Below are 18,504 nucleotides of genomic sequence, written 5' to 3'. Positions count from 1 at the left end.
CAGATTCAGGGCAGGCTTTTGCTCTCCCATGTCCTTTGTGTAAATTCTGGGTTAATTAAGTGACTCATTCATTGAGTCTGGCTGAGGCTGCACATGATGGGGTGAAGGAAAAAACAAACCCAGCACAGAGTGAGACTCTGAGGCATCTGAGCTTCCTTCTGGACAGTGAATGGGGAGTAGGCAGCCCGTGCCTCAGTGCAGATCTCAGGGCATTTCACAGAACATTATCAGAGGTTCTCTGATTCCTGAACACTGCAGGGCTTCTGGTTTGTGTCCTCCTAATTCCTGAGTCCTGGCTGTTCAGAAATGTCCCAGTGCTGTGATTTCAGTTCTGGGCTGATCAATCTGAATTCTGCAGCTGGCACAGGGCAGGGTTAGGTGGGAGATTGGGAATTCCTGGCTGGGATGGAATTCCCAGAGCAGCTGTGGCTGCCCCTGGATCCCTGGCAGTGTCCCAGGCCAGGCTGGATCACCCTGGGACACTGGGAGATGTCCCTGCCCATGGAATGGGGTGGATTGGGATGATCCCTAAGGTCCCTTCCAACCCAAAACAGTCTGGAATTATTTTTGGTTTATTCCAGAAAGTTTCTTGCATGAAACACAGAAGCAGTTCCTGAAACAGAAGTCAAAACCTGGAATGCCTGGTTAGGAAGGGGGTGGACAGACCTGAAAGTGTTTCTTCCTTCAAACACCAAAGAGAAAAAAACAACCCAAAAAGTCCCTCCAGAATTCATCCCCTCATGATTCTAACAATTTGGCTAAAAAATCGAAAAATGCCTTATAAATATTCTAAATCTAAAGAGGTAGAAGTGTAAGAGAAGGAGAAGGGGGGGGAAGTACTGAACATTTTCTGAATAATAAAGTGGATCTTTCTGTCAGACATCTTTACTAATTAATCCAAAACCCGAGCAAACTGAAGGGCAGCAGCTTGTAACAAAAAGCTTTTTGATGGAGTTTGCTGCTGGGAATGAGCTCATCCCGGTGCCCAGCTGGGCACTGGGCAGGGCTGGGGCTGTTGGCTGCTCCCAGCGTGGGCTGGGGTCCTGCAGGGAGTGTGGGGCCATCCCCAGGGGTCTCAGCCTCCAGGTGAGCTCAGCACCACTGTGGATTGTGGATCTGCTGTATTTGTTTTCCTGGCAGTTGCGTTGATTTGAGGTGAATGGAGAGAGCTGGAGAGGGACTCTTCACAAAGAGTGCCAGGGCAGGGGAATGGCTTGGAACTGAAGGAGGGTGGATTTGAATTGTTTATTAGGGAGAAATTCTGGCTGTGAGCGTGGTGAGCCCTGGCACAGGTGCCCAGAGCAGCCCCTGCATCCCTGGCAGTGCCCAAGGCCAGGCTGGAGCAGCCTGGGACAGTGGGAGGTGTCCCTGCCATGGCAGGGGTGGCACTGGGTGCTCCCTAATGTCCCTCCAACCCAAACCTCTCTAATGAGGAAAGGTTACAGAAGAGTGAAGAAATGTGGGCCCAATCTTCACAGAGAAACATGACTTAGGTCTTGAGGTGGAGCCAGGCAGGATTGAAATTAAAAATTATATATCAGTGGCTCTTGGCTTCATAATTTTAAGTGACTCCTTTTGAAACATAGTATGGTGATTCAGTGTGCCTTCCGTGCTTTCTACCTGCTTCTGTTTTTAAAATTACAAAATTGTTGCTTTGAAATGAGCAGTTGGTTGTTAAAACTACTTGTAGTAAGGGCAAACCCTGAATATTCAGCTTGTGCAATGCTTGTGGGGGCTGACACCGGGATCCTGCTGAGTGGGAATTGAGTGATGTGCCAGAAACACAGAGTTAGCTTCATTCTAAGTGTGCTTTAAACACCAGGAGTTGTATTATCCTTTGTTCTTTGAGTTTCTCACCCTGATAAGCTGCTCGGCTGTCCTTGGGGGCGCTGGGAGCCTGGTGCTGGTTCCAGGTTCCATTGCAAATCCGTGTGTGGGGGAGGCCGGACGCTTCGGAGGCTGCTGCAGCTCCAGGACAAATGTTTTACTCCTGCCAACTAAAGAAATGCTGAGAGCAGTGAAAATAAGGGAATTGCATGTGAGACAATGTGCTAGACTTGTCTCCCTAGTCACTGGGATTCCTCTTTGAAGCTGTGGGAGAAGGAGTTGGAGCTGCAGCAGCTCCTGGACATGAGGAAGCACAGCAGGAACGGGGGATCCATTGGTGGGGCTGACTCAAATCCCAGCCCCTGCAGGAGCAGGGCTCTGGCACAGCTCTGCTCTGCTCAGGAGCTGCCAGATGTGGTGCACAGCCAGTGTCACTGCATTCCCAGCCCCTGGGAGCATTCCCAGCTCCTGGGTGTGTTCCTGGAGCCTGGCGTGCAGGGAAGGAGCTGTGCTGGATCCTGGGGTGGTTTGGGCTGGAAGGGAGATTGGGGATCACCCAGTGCCATGGCAGGGACACCCCCACTGTCCCAGGGTGATCCAAACCCCAGTGTCCAGCCTGGCCTTGGGCACTGCCACAGCTGCTCTGGGAATTCCATCCCAGCCAGGAATTCCCAATTCCCAATCTCCCACCCATCCCTGCCCGCTGGCACTGGGAGCCATTCCCTGTGTCCTGTCCCTCCATCCTTGTCCCCAGTCCCTCTCCAGCTCTCCTGGAGCCCCTCCAGGCCCTGCCAGGGGCTCTGAGCTCCCCCTGGAGCTTCTCCTCTCCAGATGAACATTCCCAGCTCTCCAGCCTGGCTCCAGCTCCCTGTGCTGCTGGCTCTGGAGCAGCTCTGCCGTGGGGTCTCACACCCCTGCACACCCCATTTCCTCAGCACTCCTGTGCCTCTGGGTGAGTGACCAGCAGCAGCAATGGGTTTGTGTCCCAGCCAGGAACCAGTGAAAGTGTGGTTATGTGTATATGAACAGCTGGGTTTTTTTTTTTTTTTTTTTTTTTTTTTTTTTTTTTTTTTCATTTTTTTGTGAATGAGTCTGAGCTGAACAGTTTTAAGTCCAGATTAAAAGCTGGATGGTATAATTATTTTTTAATTGGTCTTTGCAGTAAGAACCTGTGCATAAAACCACAGAACTTTCTGAATTCCAGTTGCTGTGAGTAATAGAAATGTGGTGGATTAAATATAGTGCTGGAAATTCATTTTACAGGTACCTCTGGAGCATTTTCATTCAGTCAAAATTCAGCATTTATTAATGCAGCTTTTGATTTCTGAAGGGGTTATTTGAGGATTTGGAGCAGTGAGTGCACTGATTTATTTGGTTGGGGTGTGAAGTAACACACTTTGTACTGGTTCCAATCTTGATGAGGAAACTGCTGCTGGTCCTGCTGCATTTTCAGAGCAGGAGTTGCTTTCCTTGATAAGCCCAGAGCAGGGATCAGAGCAAACACTTGCAGCAGCTCCCTGGGCTCAGGCTGGCATTGCTCTGATAGCACAGCCAGGCTGGGAGCTGCTCCTCTGCTCTCCCAGGATGAGAGGGGCTGTGGGGATGGAGCTTTGAGGGTGCAGAATCTCTCCCTTGGTTTTATTTTCCCTGAAGTTCTTCCCCAGCTCGTTGTTTACTGTGACTGAACTTCCAAAAACGCAGCAGAGTGAAAGTGCTCAGCTCTCAGGGGGGAACTTCTCTCTCTGCAGCTGCTTGGGAGGAGTTTGTGGTGAGCAGGGGACAGGAGGAGAGGGAATGGGCTCAGGGTGGGCACAGCAGGAATTCCCATATGGAAAGGATGCTCAGGGATTGGGAGGCTGTGGGTGCCCATCCCTGGAGGTGCCCCAGGGATTCCTGGCTGTGGCACTCGGAGCTCTGGGCTGGGGACAGGATGGGCATTGGGCACAGGGCTCACTCAGTGACCTTGGAGCTCCTTCCCAATGGTAATTCTGGGGTGTTCCTGCCCTCCCCACATCGGGCTGGCCCCACCATCACTGTAACCAGAGATCATTCACAAACCCATCGCTGGGAGCTGTTGAGCAGCACCCTGCAGGTTCAGGGCAGGCTGCAGGGACAGGGGGTGGCAGTGCCAGCCCTGGAGCCCTGCAGGGAGTGTTTGGGGTCTGGGTGTGCCCAGCGCCCCATTCCCATTCCCCTGTCTCGGGTCCTGCAGCCATTTGCTCCTGGGATCTGGTTTCCCACAGCTGTCTGCACCTTGTTGGAACCTGTCAGCAGCTGCTGGTGGGTGCTCAGATCCAGCCCAGTTTTTCACGCTGAATTGAACAAATCTGTTTTTTCAGACAGTTGCATAACGGGAAGTGGCTGCTCATCTTCTGTTCCACTTTTTTTTTTTTTTTTTTTTTTTTTTTTTTTTTTTTTTTTTTTGTTGGCTTTAGAAACCTTAATTACTCTACTACAGTTGTAAATAAACATATGAAGGATTTATCAGGTAATTTCAGGGCCGGCCACTGTTGCCTTGAATTTACTAAGAGGTGCCACTGCTTAAAAATCCCTAAAATCCATAGTTTTGATGCAGAATAAATGAATGTGTTACAGTTCAGTCCAAGAATTTATCCACAGGATGGCTTTGAGTCTTATTCTGACTGGTTGCTTTTCCAATGCACCTCTAACAAAGGGAAACTTACCCCTTATAAATGGCCTTTTTTTTTGCTGGTGGGTTTGTTTTTCAATCTGAGTCTGAAAAGCTTGGGTAAGGTGTCTTTGTGCCTTGGAAATGTGATCTGTGAGGTGAGAGGCAAAGAACTAAACATTAATGACCTTAACCCTATCTGGGTGCCCTGTCCTGACCTTTATCTCCCAGCTCCCCTTTCCCCAGGTACAGGTATCACTTTCTGCTTGCACCTCCCAGGACGAATCTGCTCTGATTTTAGCTGGAAATCTGAAATAACAGCAGAGTGTTGGTTTTCTCTGGTTCTCCTGTACCCTGGTAGTGCCCAAATTCTTGTTTCTGGGATGGAGAGACGTTGGTTGTTCTGGAGATCACTCAGGGCTGACCTAACAAAGCTCTGCCTAAGCTGAGGTGTAGGTTCTGTCAGGTGTTGGGCACTGTCCTCACACAGGGGAGGTCAAGTGATGTTTTGAGGCTTCTCCTGAATTTGCCAGGAGAATTTGGGATGTTCCATTAGTGCTTTCTGCCCAGCTGGATCCCAGTGGGGTCCTGACAAAGCCACTGTGTAATCAGGAATTCAATATTTTAGTAGCTTTGGTATCTCAGCACACAGATATTGCTTAATTCTTGCTAATCTGGGCTTTTCCATGGAGAATTTTCAGGTAGCTGCAAACTTCTGGAATCTGGTCATATTGTGAGTGGGTTTGGTTTGAATTGATTCTGACGCTTCATGCTGTCTCTGCAAAGATTTTGAGTGTCATTAAGTTCTGTAGCAGAGGATGCCCTCTAGTCTAGAAGCCAAAAAAACATGGATAGGGACTTCAGCTGAGATAGGACAAGGGGGAGTGGTTCAAACTGACAGAGAGTAGCTTTAGATGGGATATTGGGGAGGAATTCCTGGCTGTGAGGGTGGGCAGGCCCTGGCACAGGTGCCCAGAGCAGCTGTGGCTGCCCCTGCATCCCTGGCAGTGCCCAAGGCTGGACAGGGCTGGGAGCACCTGGGACAGGGGGAGGTGTCCCTGGAATTGTGATCCTGTGGTTTACCTGGAATCTGAATCTGTCCCTGCAATTCTGATTCTGTGGTTTACCTGGAATCTGAATCTGTCCCTGCATTTCTGATTCTGTGGTTTACCTGAATCTGTCCCTGCAATTCTGTTTCTGTGGTTTACCTGGAATCTGAATCTGTGAATCTGTTCCTGCAATTCTGATCCTGTGGTTTACCTGAATCTGTCCCTGCAATTCTGTTTCTGTGGTTTACCTGGAATCTGAATCTGTCCCTGCAATTCTGATTCTGTGGTTTACCTGGAATCTGAATCTGTCCCTGCAATTCTGATTCTGTGGTTTACCTGGAATCTGAATCTGTCCCTGCAATTCTGATCCTGTGATTTGCCTATGTTGACACTAGACAAAGTGTATCCTCTCTGTGCTGCTGAGCAGCCATACCTCCTGGAAAAGCTTTTTACCTGGAAGGAGAGGAAATAAAGCCCAGCCTGACAGGACCCTGTGCCAGGGCTGTGTTGCAGTGCCCATTCCTTGCCCTGCAGTGCAGGCCCTGCTTGTCCCCCGCTGCAGAGGCACAGCACGGAGCTGTAGCTCTCCAGTGGGCAGCCCAGGCTCTGCAGTAGGCAGCTTTGGGATATTCAGGTGGGTCCCTGCAGCCCTGGGCAGTTTGTCTGTCCTGCCCTGGCCCCAGCACTCGCTGCTCCTGGGGCAGGAGCTCGGGGAGGTGCTTGTGTGTCAGGAAACAAGGGAGATTTGGTGCTTTGCTGTAATCAGAGCTGTGGTCACTGATGTTTCAGATGAGCAAGGAGCAGCTGGTTCAGTAGCAGGAGATGCCAGAAAATAAGCAGGGAACTCAGAGATTTCTAGCCCTGGAGCAGCAGCAGTCCTGTGTCTGCATGGGGTGTAAATGCCTTTTTTACCTTCTCCTTCTGATCCACATTCATGGTTTTCTCTTGAGAATTCACAGAGAAATCAACTGATGATTGAGGCTTTGAACCTGCTCTATTGTGCAGTGTTGGGTTTTTAATGTATTCCTCCAACACTGCTTGTGTTGCTGTCTGGCATCATTTAAAAATCAAAAGTTTGGAATCCTTTTGCCTAAAAAGAGTGATGAAGCATCTGCTGTATCATCATTGTCCCAAAATTGATATAATAGCAAAATCCTAGAATTTAGAATGATTTGTGTTGGAAAGGACCTTGTGTCTGATCCCATCCACCCCTGCCATGGCAGGGACACCTCCCAGGCTGCTCCCAGCCCTGTCCAGCCTGGCCTTGGGCACTGCCAGGGATGCAGGGGCAGCCACAGCTGCTCTGGGATGTGCCAGGGCCTGCCCACCCTGCCAGGCAGCAATTCCATCCCAAGATCCCATCCAGTCCTGTTCTCTCAGCTCATAAAAAGCCGTCAGCAATCAGAGGAGAGGCTCAGATTGCTGTGGGGAGGATTCATCTTACAGTGCCCATCACCTTGGGTGGGACATGAGGAATGCCTGGCTCACTCCCTGTGTGTTCCTGCACATCTGAAATATTCCCCTCAAGTACTCAGCGTATTCTTATTAAACCTGTCACACTGATCTGCTTGTTAACCTGTCACACTGCTCTGCTGAGATGCTGCTCTTTATTTAGGGCACATCTGGGCATGAGACTTGGACTTATAGGAATGTATATAGATGACCTTCATGGAAATATTTATATATTTATTAACCAAATAATGTGGAGACTTGGATTTATAGAAATATATATAGATGGCCTTCCTGGAAATATTTATATATTTATTAACCAAATAATGTGGAGACTTGGATTTATAGAAATATATATCGATGACCTTCCTGGAAACATTTATATATTTATTAACCAAATTACTTGTATTTTCAGAGCTTTTATCCCAGTGTCCTGGTCATGCTGCCAGCCTGTATTCTGTTAAACTTTGAGTATTTTTCTCTTTTTTTTTTCCCTCTGAAGCATCCATGCAAAATCTATGGCCATAATAAGTTTCCAACCTGACAAGTCAGGAGTTAAATCCAAAGTCCCTGTTGGACTCCCAGGGCAGGACTGGGGCAGTTGTGAGTTGGGGTGAAGCAGCACAGGTCAGTGGTTCCACCGTGCTGGAGTCCCTGTAAAATGCTCCATTCACAAGCACCAAGCAAAGCTGAGCTCCAGGAGCACCCACTGGTCTCTGCATGGATCCTTTCCCATAAAATCCCATAAAATCCCATAAACCAGGTGGGCTTTGAGGTCTCACTGAGTTCCATCAGCTGAGCTGAGAGCTTGCAGCTCGGTGCCACCCACACTCCCCATGGATAATCCCTCACCCCCAGGGCAGGACACAGGGCAAGGCTGTGACCTGGTGGAGGTGAGAGATATTAATGGGCAGCTGGGCACTGCAGTTATGAAACCTGGCAGGCATCAGCCTTGAAAGCATCAGGAGATCTCAGGCTCATGAATTTTCATGCTTTCTTACACTGATAAGTGTCAGGGACAGTTGGGAATTCTCCAGGAGCTGTTTGGCTTTGAAGCTGTGGCAGGGCCCAAGGGGGTGGGAAATCCAAACTTGGCTCCTGTTTGCCCACAGCAGGGCCTGAGCTGACCCTGCAGACAGCATCCCTTCATCTGGTGCAGTTGGGGAAATCATGGTTGGTGCCTGCTGTTTCCTTCTTGGTTTTCCTTTCCCAAAGCTGAGCAAAGCCAGTGTTTTGTAGTTCCACTGGGATTAGGGGGTTCTCCATTCTGAGGTGCATGGCTTTGATTCAGAATCATGGAGTGGTTTGGGTTGGAAAGGAAGGGACCTTAAAGCCCATCCCATCCCACCTGTGCCATGGCAGGGGCACCTCCCACTGTCCCAGGCTGCTCCAAGCCTGGATTTGGGCACTGCCAGGGATCCAGGGGCTGCTCTGGGCACTCTGCCAGGGCCTGCCCACCCTCCAGCCGGGAATTCCTTCCCAATATCTGATATCAATCTCCCCTCTCAGTTTAAACCCATCACTCCTTGTTCTGTCACTGTTTTCTCTCTCTGCCTTTTGTCTAAGCCCATTTAGGGGTGCCGGCAGGACACAGCTGCACGCTCTGTTTTTTGGCTGTCCATAACACCATTCCACTGGCCCTCGGGTGTGGGATCTCAGCACCTCAGGACTGATGTGCAGAGTCACCGAGACCACCCTTGGGGGGCTCGGGAGTCCTGGAATGTTGCCAGAAGTGTCTGGTGGCTGGACTTTGATCCTGCACGGGAGACGACACCTGAATGAGGATGGGAGGATTTCACTGGGTGAATGGTGAAGGGATAAGTTCATTAGAGTGAAACACAGGGTTTAGGATTTCTGTACAGGGGGGTCTGGAGAAGTAAGATGGAGGAATTGGGGCGTGTCCTGTCCTTCTTCTTCTTCTTGGCCTCCATCTTCTGTGGTGGTGTTGGCACTTTGGGATTGGTTCTTGCTAAAAGTGCACTGGTCAATAAGGGTGAAAGGTATTGGGGAAAATAGGTAAATATTGTATACGTAATTTTGAGTATAAAGATAGGTGACCGCCCGGGGGCTCTCAGTGTGCTCATGGCTGGCTTGCTGTGCAGACCTCTGTTGGGCTGAGAGAAAATCTTGTAGATAAAAAACTAATAAACACTGAAGGCTGAGAAAAAAAACCTGAAGACTCTTTTCATCTTTTGGAGCGCGGGCTGTCCAAGGCCATCCCGAGCCTTTCCAGGCCATAAAAACGGCTGAGAAAGAGACACTTGGGTCTGCACAGCAAGGGTTTGTCATGGGTGAGAGTGGAATAAACCTCAGGGGCTGTTCTGGAATCATCCCCAGCCTTGCCAGGGGGAGCAGCCCTGTCCTGCTGCTGCTCTGGCTGTGGTGTGTGCAGTAACAGGGGATCCTTGTGCTGGACCTGCTGAACTGCCTCTTACACCTTGGCTGAGAGACTTTGTGAGAGACTCTGTAAAAACCAGTGAAAATGTTAATTTTTAAAGAGTCACTGAGAGAGAATCCCTTAGAAATGCCCTGTTTGTTGCAGGTGTGGGCTGGGGAGGCTTTTGTGCTGCTTTGCTCTTGTGTAGTGCCAGGTGAGCTGTGCTGCTGGAGCTCCCAGGAAGCTGGGGAGATGTGAGAATAAAAAGGGCTCAGTGAGAGCTGCTCACAGCCTGGTGTCTCTGGCTACCCTTGTGCTGCTGGGTTGTGGGATGTTTGGTGATTTCTGGCAGTGCTGGGGTGTTTTATTTCAATAGATTTGCCCTTGCAACCTTTGTCCCTGGGCAGAAATCCTGTCCCACACACTGCTGGGTGCTGTTCCAGAGCTGCCATGGACCAGGAGCATTCTCAGATCTGTTTGCATGTAGCAGCCCTGGTGTGGATGGAGAGCAGGATTTGATCTGTGAGAATGTTCCTGGTCACTCCAACTCAGCTGTGGCATTGAGGAGCTCCTTCCCATTCCTTCTGCTGTAGGAAGGCTTAGAGCCTCTCATTAGTGGGCAAATGACATTTGGATAATGAAAGCTGCTTCTTCTCCTTGTTGCCATCAAAGAGCTCATTAATGGTGCCCAGCCAGGGCAGGGTGGGCACTGGAGGAGCTCCAGCCTTGAAGGATGATTTCATAGTTCAGGAGTTGACTCCGTTCTTGCTGCTCCTTGTATAATGCATAATGTGTGTGCAGCTGAGTCTTTATGAATCTCAGATCACTAGAAATGCTGTTTCTGGCCTGGAGGATCCCAGAAGATGCAGGTTGGATATTGCTGGCAGAGGGTGGGAGTGGGGATGTGCTTTGACAAATAAAGCAGATGACAGGAGTCACAGTGGATCTGTATTGATCAGACACAACAGTAGGGAGAATTCCTGAATTGTTAAACCCTCTATTTTTAGATGTAGTCCGTCTGGGCTGAAGGCTTTCTGTTCCCTGAATTGTTCCAAAAATAAATATTTCAGAAGAGGATTAAACTTGAATGTGAGAGTCAGTGTTTTTTATGCATCAATGTTCATGGAAGGAGCTGGTCAGAAATCACTATTCTCCTTAAATTTGCATGCTCTGAATCCAAATTAAAGCTGCTTTCACCAAAACTACTCATCCACACGGGAGGCTGGAGGTGCTGGTGAGAATGCAACTGTGAGAGCTAATTTTAGCTAATTCAGTCCTGTGAGCAGCAGAGTCCTTCAGCTGTGAAAAGAGACACTTCGCTCTTGCTTAAATAAATCACTTTCTTTTTTTATTGAGCCTCTGCTGAGCACAGACAGGCCTTGCTGATTCTCACAAGGGCAATTTCTGCCTTGGCTTTTGGTGCTGGCTTTCTTTTTGGTGTGAATCTGGATGTTAAGGGTTTTTGTTTTGACACTTCAGAAAGATCTTTGAATCTTTCTGCGCATCGCTTGTGTCAGAGTCCTTCATCTCAGCCGTGTCTGGGTGTTTGCAGCCTCCTGTCACACAGAGTTCATGTGTAACACAGTCTCTCCCACGTTCCTGTCTCAGGCGCTCACACACCAGAGGGCTCTGGCTTCTGGAATGTTCTTTCCCAGGTGAGTGCAGCCCTTGGTGCCCTGCCCAGCGCTGCAGAGCCCTTTGGGAAGGTCCTTGGCTGGTCCTTGGCACTGGCACTGTGGCAGCCCATGAGTCACTCCTCAGCTTCCCAGAGTCACTGCACGTTGTTTCTTCTTTCCCAATTGCTCCTGACATCCCCAACTCCGCGGTGCTATAAAAACAGCCCAGCTTGTGCAGCTGCTTATTTCCTGTCTGACTGCATGAGCCTCACTGGGCTCCAACTTTGTCAGCCCCAATCGCTGCCCCAGACTCTCACTGGAAAGTCTGTCCCCTCTAATAAGGATGAAATGTGGATTTTGCCACAGAGTGTGTGCTTGCTTGGCAGGGGAAGGGTTTCATCCTGCCCTGGTGTACCTGGGACCGGGAGGATCATCCCCTTCTCCAGGCTGCAGGACTTGCGTGACTGCCGCGGAGCTCGGACTTGCTGCTCATGAATATTTCCCTGGAAAATGCTCCACTCTTCAAGTGCACTGCAAATACATCCTGTGTTCTGAAGACTCTTTAAATTATTAGTCTAACTCAGCTTCTCTTGGGAGGAGCTCCACTCAAAAGCCTGCAGTTAAGTGTAAAAGCAATTCTCTTTCAAATCCCAGAATCATTTGGGTTGGAAAAGATCTCCAAGGCCGTGGAGTCCAGGCTGTGCCCAATCCCCTCCTTGTCCCCAGCCCAGAGCTCTGAGTGCCACCTCCAGGAGTTCCTTGGACATCTCCAGGGATGGGCACTCCAAACCTCCCTGGGCAGTCTCTCCCAATCCCTGAGCTCCCTTTCCATGGGGAAATTCCTGCTGTGCCCACCCTGAGCTGCCCTGGCCCAGCCTGAGGCTGTTCCCTGGCTGTGCCCTCCTGTCAGGAGCTGTGCAGAGCCACAAGGGCCCCCCTGATCCCCCTTTTCTCCAGGTTGAGCCCCTGCCCGGCTCCCTTATCCATTTCTCCTAGGATTTACTGTCACCTTTATGCAGATGTCTCATGCCATTGTGGGAACAGAGTTTGATGCTGAACAAAAATTCGTTGAGCATCTGGAAGTGGTGCCCATGAAGGAAAAAAACCCGTTGTATATTTGTAGATAAACTCTTGGTTTAGGATCTTGGTGAGTTCAGGAACAGGCACGGAGACAGCATAGGGGGTTGTGGCCATAAAGGCAATTTTCCTTCTCAGGGAAGGTCTTTAAGGAAGGTAATCTTAAATGAGGTCTTTAGGGTTCCTTCCACCCCAAACCATGCTGTGGTTCTGTAACTCCTTGTCAGGTTGTTGTGGTTATTGCTGGGAAGAGCCAGGGATGGAAATCTGAGCTGCCCAACCTGGATTTCATGGGCAGGGTGTATATTTAGCTCGGGGCTCAGCAGCCTTTGCCTTTGGAGCCGGCACCCGACACCCTGGGACTGCTCTGCATGAGGAATGTTGGAGCTGGGATGGGCAACGCCCCTCTTGGCCCCTCTGTGAGTGATCTCCATGGCCTGTGTGTGTGTGCTGGAGACAGGAGCTATTTAAAGGGAGCTGTTTATCCAGAGCTTGGGGCAGCAGGCCTGAAGGGTGAGAGAACAGGAAGCTCCAAGGCTGAGGGGCTTTCTCCTGCAAGGCACAGCAACACTCCTGAGTTTGGGCTGGGAAAACACAAAGTGATTTAAGGGAGCTGATAAGGGCTGCTGGGGTGGGGAATGGCACATTCTGTGTTTGTTATATCCTCAGTGGCTCTGGAGTGCATTCCACCTGGCTGGGTCAGTGATGATCCAGGGCACTGCCCTGCTCCTGTCTGTGCCATCCTGAGCAGGGACAGGGACAGTCCTGGGCTCTGGAACTGGACCCAGTCCTGTGGTGATCCTGTTGGGAGCTGCTGCCCCTCATCCTTGTTGGGTGGCTGACCAGGATGGGCTCAGGGCTTTTCCCCAGGAGCAGCCAGAGCTGGGAGTTATCCTGAAAAGGGCTGGTAGACTGCTAGGGATGAGTAGGTGCTACTAAAAGCAGTAAGAACCATCAAAATCACAAAACCCTGAAGGGAATTGTTAATGTTTGCCCAGAAATGTGGATATGATTTTGGAACTCCCTGGAATAAGCAGTGTGTTAGGGATGGGGTGTGCTTGGTGAGCTCCTGGGTGGGAACTGGTGTACTCAGTGTGTTAATGGGGTGCAGTTTTTCTGGGAGGGGAATCTCTGAAGTTGGAATGCTCTGTACCAAGAGGATGGGGAGCTGAGGAGCTGAGGAACAAGAACTACTGGTGCAGGATGTGGAACTGGATCTCGGAGGGAGCAGTCTGCAGGCCAGGCAGTGCCTGTTCCTGATAGTGCAGGCAGGCACTGGGGAGTGCATTCCTGGGATCCCTGCTCTGCCTTGGGGCTGCTTTTCCATGGCAGCTCTGGGGAAACTGCTGGAAGGGAGGAAGGAAGTTGGGAGCTCGGGGTCACAATGCAGGGACAGCTGTCTGCTCCTTAAAACAGTTCTCAGAGGTGTTTCTGCAAACTGGAGAGGAGTCCTGTTAACCATGGGCGCAGGAACTGGAATTTACTGGATATATGGGTTTTCTCCAAACTGGAGAGCAGTCCTGGTTAACCATGGCCACAGGAGCTGAGATGTGCTGGATATATGGGTTTTTCAAACAGGAGAGCAGTCCTGGTTAACCATGGCCACAGGAGCTGGGATGTGCTGGATATATGGGTTTTCTCCAAACTGCAGAGAGTCCTGTTAACCATGGGCACAGGAGCTGGGATTTGCTGGATATATAGGTTTTCTCCTGTTCAGCAAGGCTTCTGGAGCAGCCAGAGTCTTCCTCAGTTTATCATGTGAGGGGATGGGGTAGAGTCTCTCAGATTATTTTAAGACCAAAAACATAAGAAATCTTTGCAGCCACACCTTCAATTCCAGCAAATCTGTTGAGTTTTAGATATTTAACACTTCTGCTTGTCAGTGAGAGCACCCCCTAACTTAAAGAGCATCAATTTTACAATGGGAGCAGTTAAAACCCCCACAGTACAGGAATTCTGCCCTTCAGGGGTTATTTAGACAGCAGCCAGAGGTGCAGCTTTACCAAAGGAAAGGTTGGTTTGCCCAGCCAAGAAGCTGTGGTGGATTTTATCTCACAGTTACCAGGCTGACCCAGCACTGCCCCATCTCAACCAAAAAAGGAGCTCCTGCTTCTCATTTTCCTCAGTTCTGCCCGAAAATAGAGGTCTCTGGGTTGTTTTTCTTAACAAATAAGGTAAAGTTTTGGTGGTTTCAGTGCAAAGAGATTGGAATCTCGTGTGTGAGAGTGGAGCTCAGCTGTGGGCTGGAGGCCAGGGGAGCAGCCAGGGGGGCTCTGATGCCTTGGAGGGGCTGGGGGTGCTCTCCAGGGGAAGGAGCTGGACAGAAGGACGTCCTGATGTCCCAGTGTGTCGCAGGGTGGCTCACCTGCCAGTGAGGATGTGGAGGAAGGAGTGTGGTGTGGTTTGCGTGTGTGAGCTGAGCACCTGGTGCAGCTGAATCCTGCATTAGGGACTTCTCCTTTCCTTAATTAATGTGGCAACTCCCATTCCCAGCCCTTCTGGAGGGAGCAGGACTCTCTGGAAGGCTTTTCTCACTCCTGAGTGCTCCACTGAAGCTAAAATGACACTTTTCACTGGGCTGTTTCCTCATTTAGCTAAAAGCTCTGGCATTTCACTTCCCTGGAACACGAAATGCCCATCTGTGGGGAGAGGAACATGGGTTGGTGTTTCTGTCTGACTGCTGAAATGATATTTTCCTGGGAGATTGGCTTGATGACTTGCAGTGCTGGAGAACAAGTTGGACATTTATTTCTCCATCGGGATTGAAATGCTTGAACTCTATGGCTCAGTTGATGTTCTCTTCTGCAAGGGGGCTAGAAGGAGTAATTACTGGGATAGAAATTTTTTTAACAGCTGTGTTTGCTTCACAATTAAGAAACATTATCAACAGAATGTAAAATATTGGGTAGAAAATTTTGGAAGAGGACAGGCAGGTGAGGAGATGGTTGCTGGTAAATCTGGTGGGATTTGCACTGGAATCACAGCAAAAGGAGGAAAGGAGCTGGAGCAGAGCAGGGTGAGCTCGTGGCTGGGCAGGTGTGCTAGGGACTGCCAGGGGCCCTGGGAGCTCTTAAGCCATTCATTGAGCACCTGAAATGCTGCTTAGGGCAGGGATGTCCTGATCAGCCTGTGTTAATTCAGCTTTAATGCTGTGTTTGGAGAAACCTATTAAGGTGTGCAACGAGGGAAGAGTGGCTCACAGTTTTCATGGAATATCCTGAGCAGGTGTGGATGGGAAATGGCAATCACACGGTGGTTGGAGTGTGGGGGCACCTCTGGATGTCACCCAGGGCAGGGTCCCTGGGCTGTGCCCAGGGGGGTTTGGGATGCTCCAGAGAGGAGACTCCAGCCCCCCTGGGCAGCTGTCCCAGGCTCTGCCCCTCCATGGACAGAGGCTGCTCCTGCTGCTGGGGTTTGGTTTGTGCCACTGCTCCTGGTGCTGCCACTGAGCAGGGTCTGGCACCTTCTCCTGGCACAGTTTGGGAGATTTGTGTGCATTGATGGGATCCCCTGTGAGCCTGCCCTTGTGCAGGCTGAGCAGGCCCAGCTCCTGCAGCCCCTGCTCATCAGAGATGCCCCAGAGCCCTGACCATCCCTGTGGCCCTGCTGGACCCTCTCCTGCAGCTCCTTGGGCTGAGGAGCCCAGAGCTGGACAGGACACCCCAGCTGTGCCTGGCCAGGGCTGAGAGGAGGGGCAGCATCCCCTCCCTCACTCCTGACCAGCAGCAGGAGATCTGACTCCTGCTGAGGAGGGAGCACCAGGAAAAGCTGCTGGATCACTGGAGGGGCTGCAGCAAATCCTCCCAGTTAATTCTGAGGGGCAGCACTCGTGTCCCAGCATCCCTGACTGACTCCTGCCATGCCAGGGCTCTGTGCTCACAGCTCCCTCTGCTTTGTCCTGCAGATCAGCAGCTCCTGAGGACTGAAGAACCTGCCCAGGGAACCCCTGCTCTGAGGTAGGAACTGAATTTCTGCTGTCCCAACAGAGATGTTTGTGTCAGGATCAGGGTTTGGTGCAGCTGTGTGTGCACACAGAGCAGCTGTGCTGGAACTGCAGCCCCAGCCAGAGATGGGAGATGGGGGCTGGTGTGGAGCAGGCATGGCTGGAATGCACTCACCTTCCATTCTGTTCTGATAAACCTTTAATTACTGCTCCTTCTACATCCCGCCAGTTAAAACCCTGCCAGACAGAGTCAGAGAAAGGTTTGGGTTGGGTTAACCCCACCCAGTGCCACCCCTGCCATGGCAGGGACACCTCCCACTGCCCCAGGGTGCTCCAGCCTGGCCTTGGGCACTGCCAGGGATCCAGGGGCAGCCACAGCTGCTCTGGGAATTCCCAGCCAGGAATTCCCAATTCCCAGTCTCCCATCCATCCCTGCCCTCTGGCACTGGGAGCCATTCCCTGTGTCCTGTCCCTCCATCCTTGTCCCCAGTCCCTCTCCAGCTCTCCTGGAGCCCCTCAGGCCCTGCCAGGGGCTCTGAGCTCTCCCTGGAGCTTTCCCTTCTTCTCTCCAGGGGAACATTCCCAGCTCTCCCAGCCTGGCTCCAGCCCTTCAGGTATTTATTGAAGTTTCAGACATTGCTGGTTTCTGTTTGGGATAGCAGGGCTGCTGTGGAATTCCAAGCTTATCCTTTCTGGCCACTTTCTTTCCTTGCCTTTTGTGCTTCAAAGGGCTCACATCTTGTTTAACTTGGTCATTCAAATCTTCTTTTTATCAGAGTAAGAGGACTACAAAAGATTAAAATGGGTAAACTAGGTTAAGAAAAACAACAAGTCTGATTTGATTTGTTGGGAATTGGGAGCAGCAGATCACGCAGGTTTTTATCCTGGCTGTCCTTTGGGGGAGGCACAGCACAGCTCCAGCTCTGGAATCTGCCTTCAGCTCTGCACTGGGGATGTCTGAGGTGCAGGTGCTCACCTGATGTGCTGTGGGGGTGGAATTACAATTTATTCCTGATTTTTCTGTGGACTGAGAGACCCAGGTGTCTCCTGCAGAGCAGTTTGGGATTGTTCTCAAATGCTGGTTATGTCTTGAAGTCCTGAGAGGAATATCTGCTGTTTTCTTCCCTGTTTGAGCCATCCATCTGCCTTTTCCTGAGCTGCCAGTGGCACAGCTGGTTCCACCCAGTGACCCTTGGCTCTCAGCAGTGCAGAGGGGTCACACAGACAGAGCTTTAACACCCTGATTTACCATCACCATCTCTATCCACTGCAGGTCACAGGAGCCTCACAAGTCCCCTAAAACTCACTTATCGCATAAAATTATTCCTCAGATGCCTTTTTTTTTTTTTTTTTTTTTTTTTTTTTCTGTGTCCTTAAATGTCACATGCAGAGATAATGCCATAGGTGCAGAGTTCTTTATTTTCAGTGGGGCTGATGCTCCTGTCCATGGTGTGAAGAGGCTCTTGTGTGCCAGTTCCTGAGGGGGCTGGAGGGTGCTCCCAGTTAGTTCCTGAGGGGATGGAAGGCTGGAAGGTGCTCCCAGTGCTGCAGGGGCTGTGCCCAGGCTCCCTGGGCATTCCTGCTGTCACTCCCAGGGCTGTGGCCACCAGCCAAAGCATCTTAAGCTGTTGTCTCAAAGCCACTTGAAGGGAAGCCAGGGAAGGTGGCTTATCTGCCCTGGGTGGGCAGGAGGGGGGCCATGCCCACAGCCTGTCCCCACGTGCTTGTCCCCGTGGCCTGGGTGGCCCTGCAGGGGTCACAGGGTGTCACCTGCTCCTCAGGAGGAGCCACACAGGGAAGGTGACCGAGCAATGGGAGAGCTTGGTGTTCTCCTCCTCCCTGCCCCTGCCAGTCTTGAGTGGCTTTTATTTTTCCTCTTTTCTGCCTCTCTTGGCCTGGCCCAGTGTGGAGGGAAGGTCTGCCAGGCTCCTGGGATGTCTGGAATGGGTTTGGATTTCATGGAATATCTGCAGTGGGAAGGGACCCTTAGGGATCATCAATTCCAACTGCCTGAAACAATGGGAGTGCTCTGCAGGCAACCCTGGAGCTCTGACAGGTCCTGTTGTGCCTCCCAGCTCGTCCAGGAGGTGACTTTGCCATCAGGATCCTCCTCCCTGCATTTCTCCATTTCTGGGGGAGCTGTGGTGCACCCCAGGCATCCCTGGCCCCACTGCCCTTGTTCAGGGGTCCAGGACCTGCAGGTGTTTCCCCAGGCTGCACTGAGCAGCTCAGGGGCTTCCTGGAGTGAATTATCTGGGAATGTTTAACCCAGGCATTGGGTGTGAGGATGAGGAGCAGCAGCTTCCTCCCCCACATCCTGGGGCAGCTGGGGGAGAGGCACGAGGGAGGAGCTGCCTGGATTGACCTGCCTGAGAATATCTTGGGTTCTTCACAAACCTTTATCTCAGACTGTCCCTCAGGAGTCCCCCAGTTCCTCCTGCTCACTGCACTGGGAGCTCTTCCAGCCAAGCCCAAGGGAATGTTTGGGAATGGTGGTGGTGGCACCAGGATCTTCAGTTGGTCCTTGTGTTGGTTCC

The 18,504-nt window shown here is 51.0% G+C and overlaps 1 protein-coding gene across 11 annotated transcripts in view; it reads left to right on the top strand.

Annotated features, from left to right (window-relative positions):
• MAP4 (microtubule associated protein 4) overlaps positions 1–18,504 on the top strand; it is a 154,692-nt gene that overhangs the window by 14,655 nt on the left and 121,533 nt on the right. For all 11 annotated transcript variants that reach the window (XM_063161256.1, XM_063161372.1, XM_063161430.1 and 8 more), the window contains exon 2: positions 15,929–15,980. The gene's annotated coding sequence lies outside the window, so the exon portion shown is untranslated. The remainder of the gene's footprint in view (positions 1–15,928; positions 15,981–18,504) is intronic.

The sequence above is a fragment of the Melospiza melodia genome, chromosome 1, assembly GCF_035770615.1.
Source record: "Melospiza melodia melodia isolate bMelMel2 chromosome 1, bMelMel2.pri, whole genome shotgun sequence".
NCBI lineage: Eukaryota > Metazoa > Chordata > Aves > Passeriformes > Passerellidae > Melospiza > Melospiza melodia.
The sequence above is the reverse complement of the archived record's forward strand: the minus strand, read 5'-3'. Positions and strand labels throughout refer to the sequence as shown.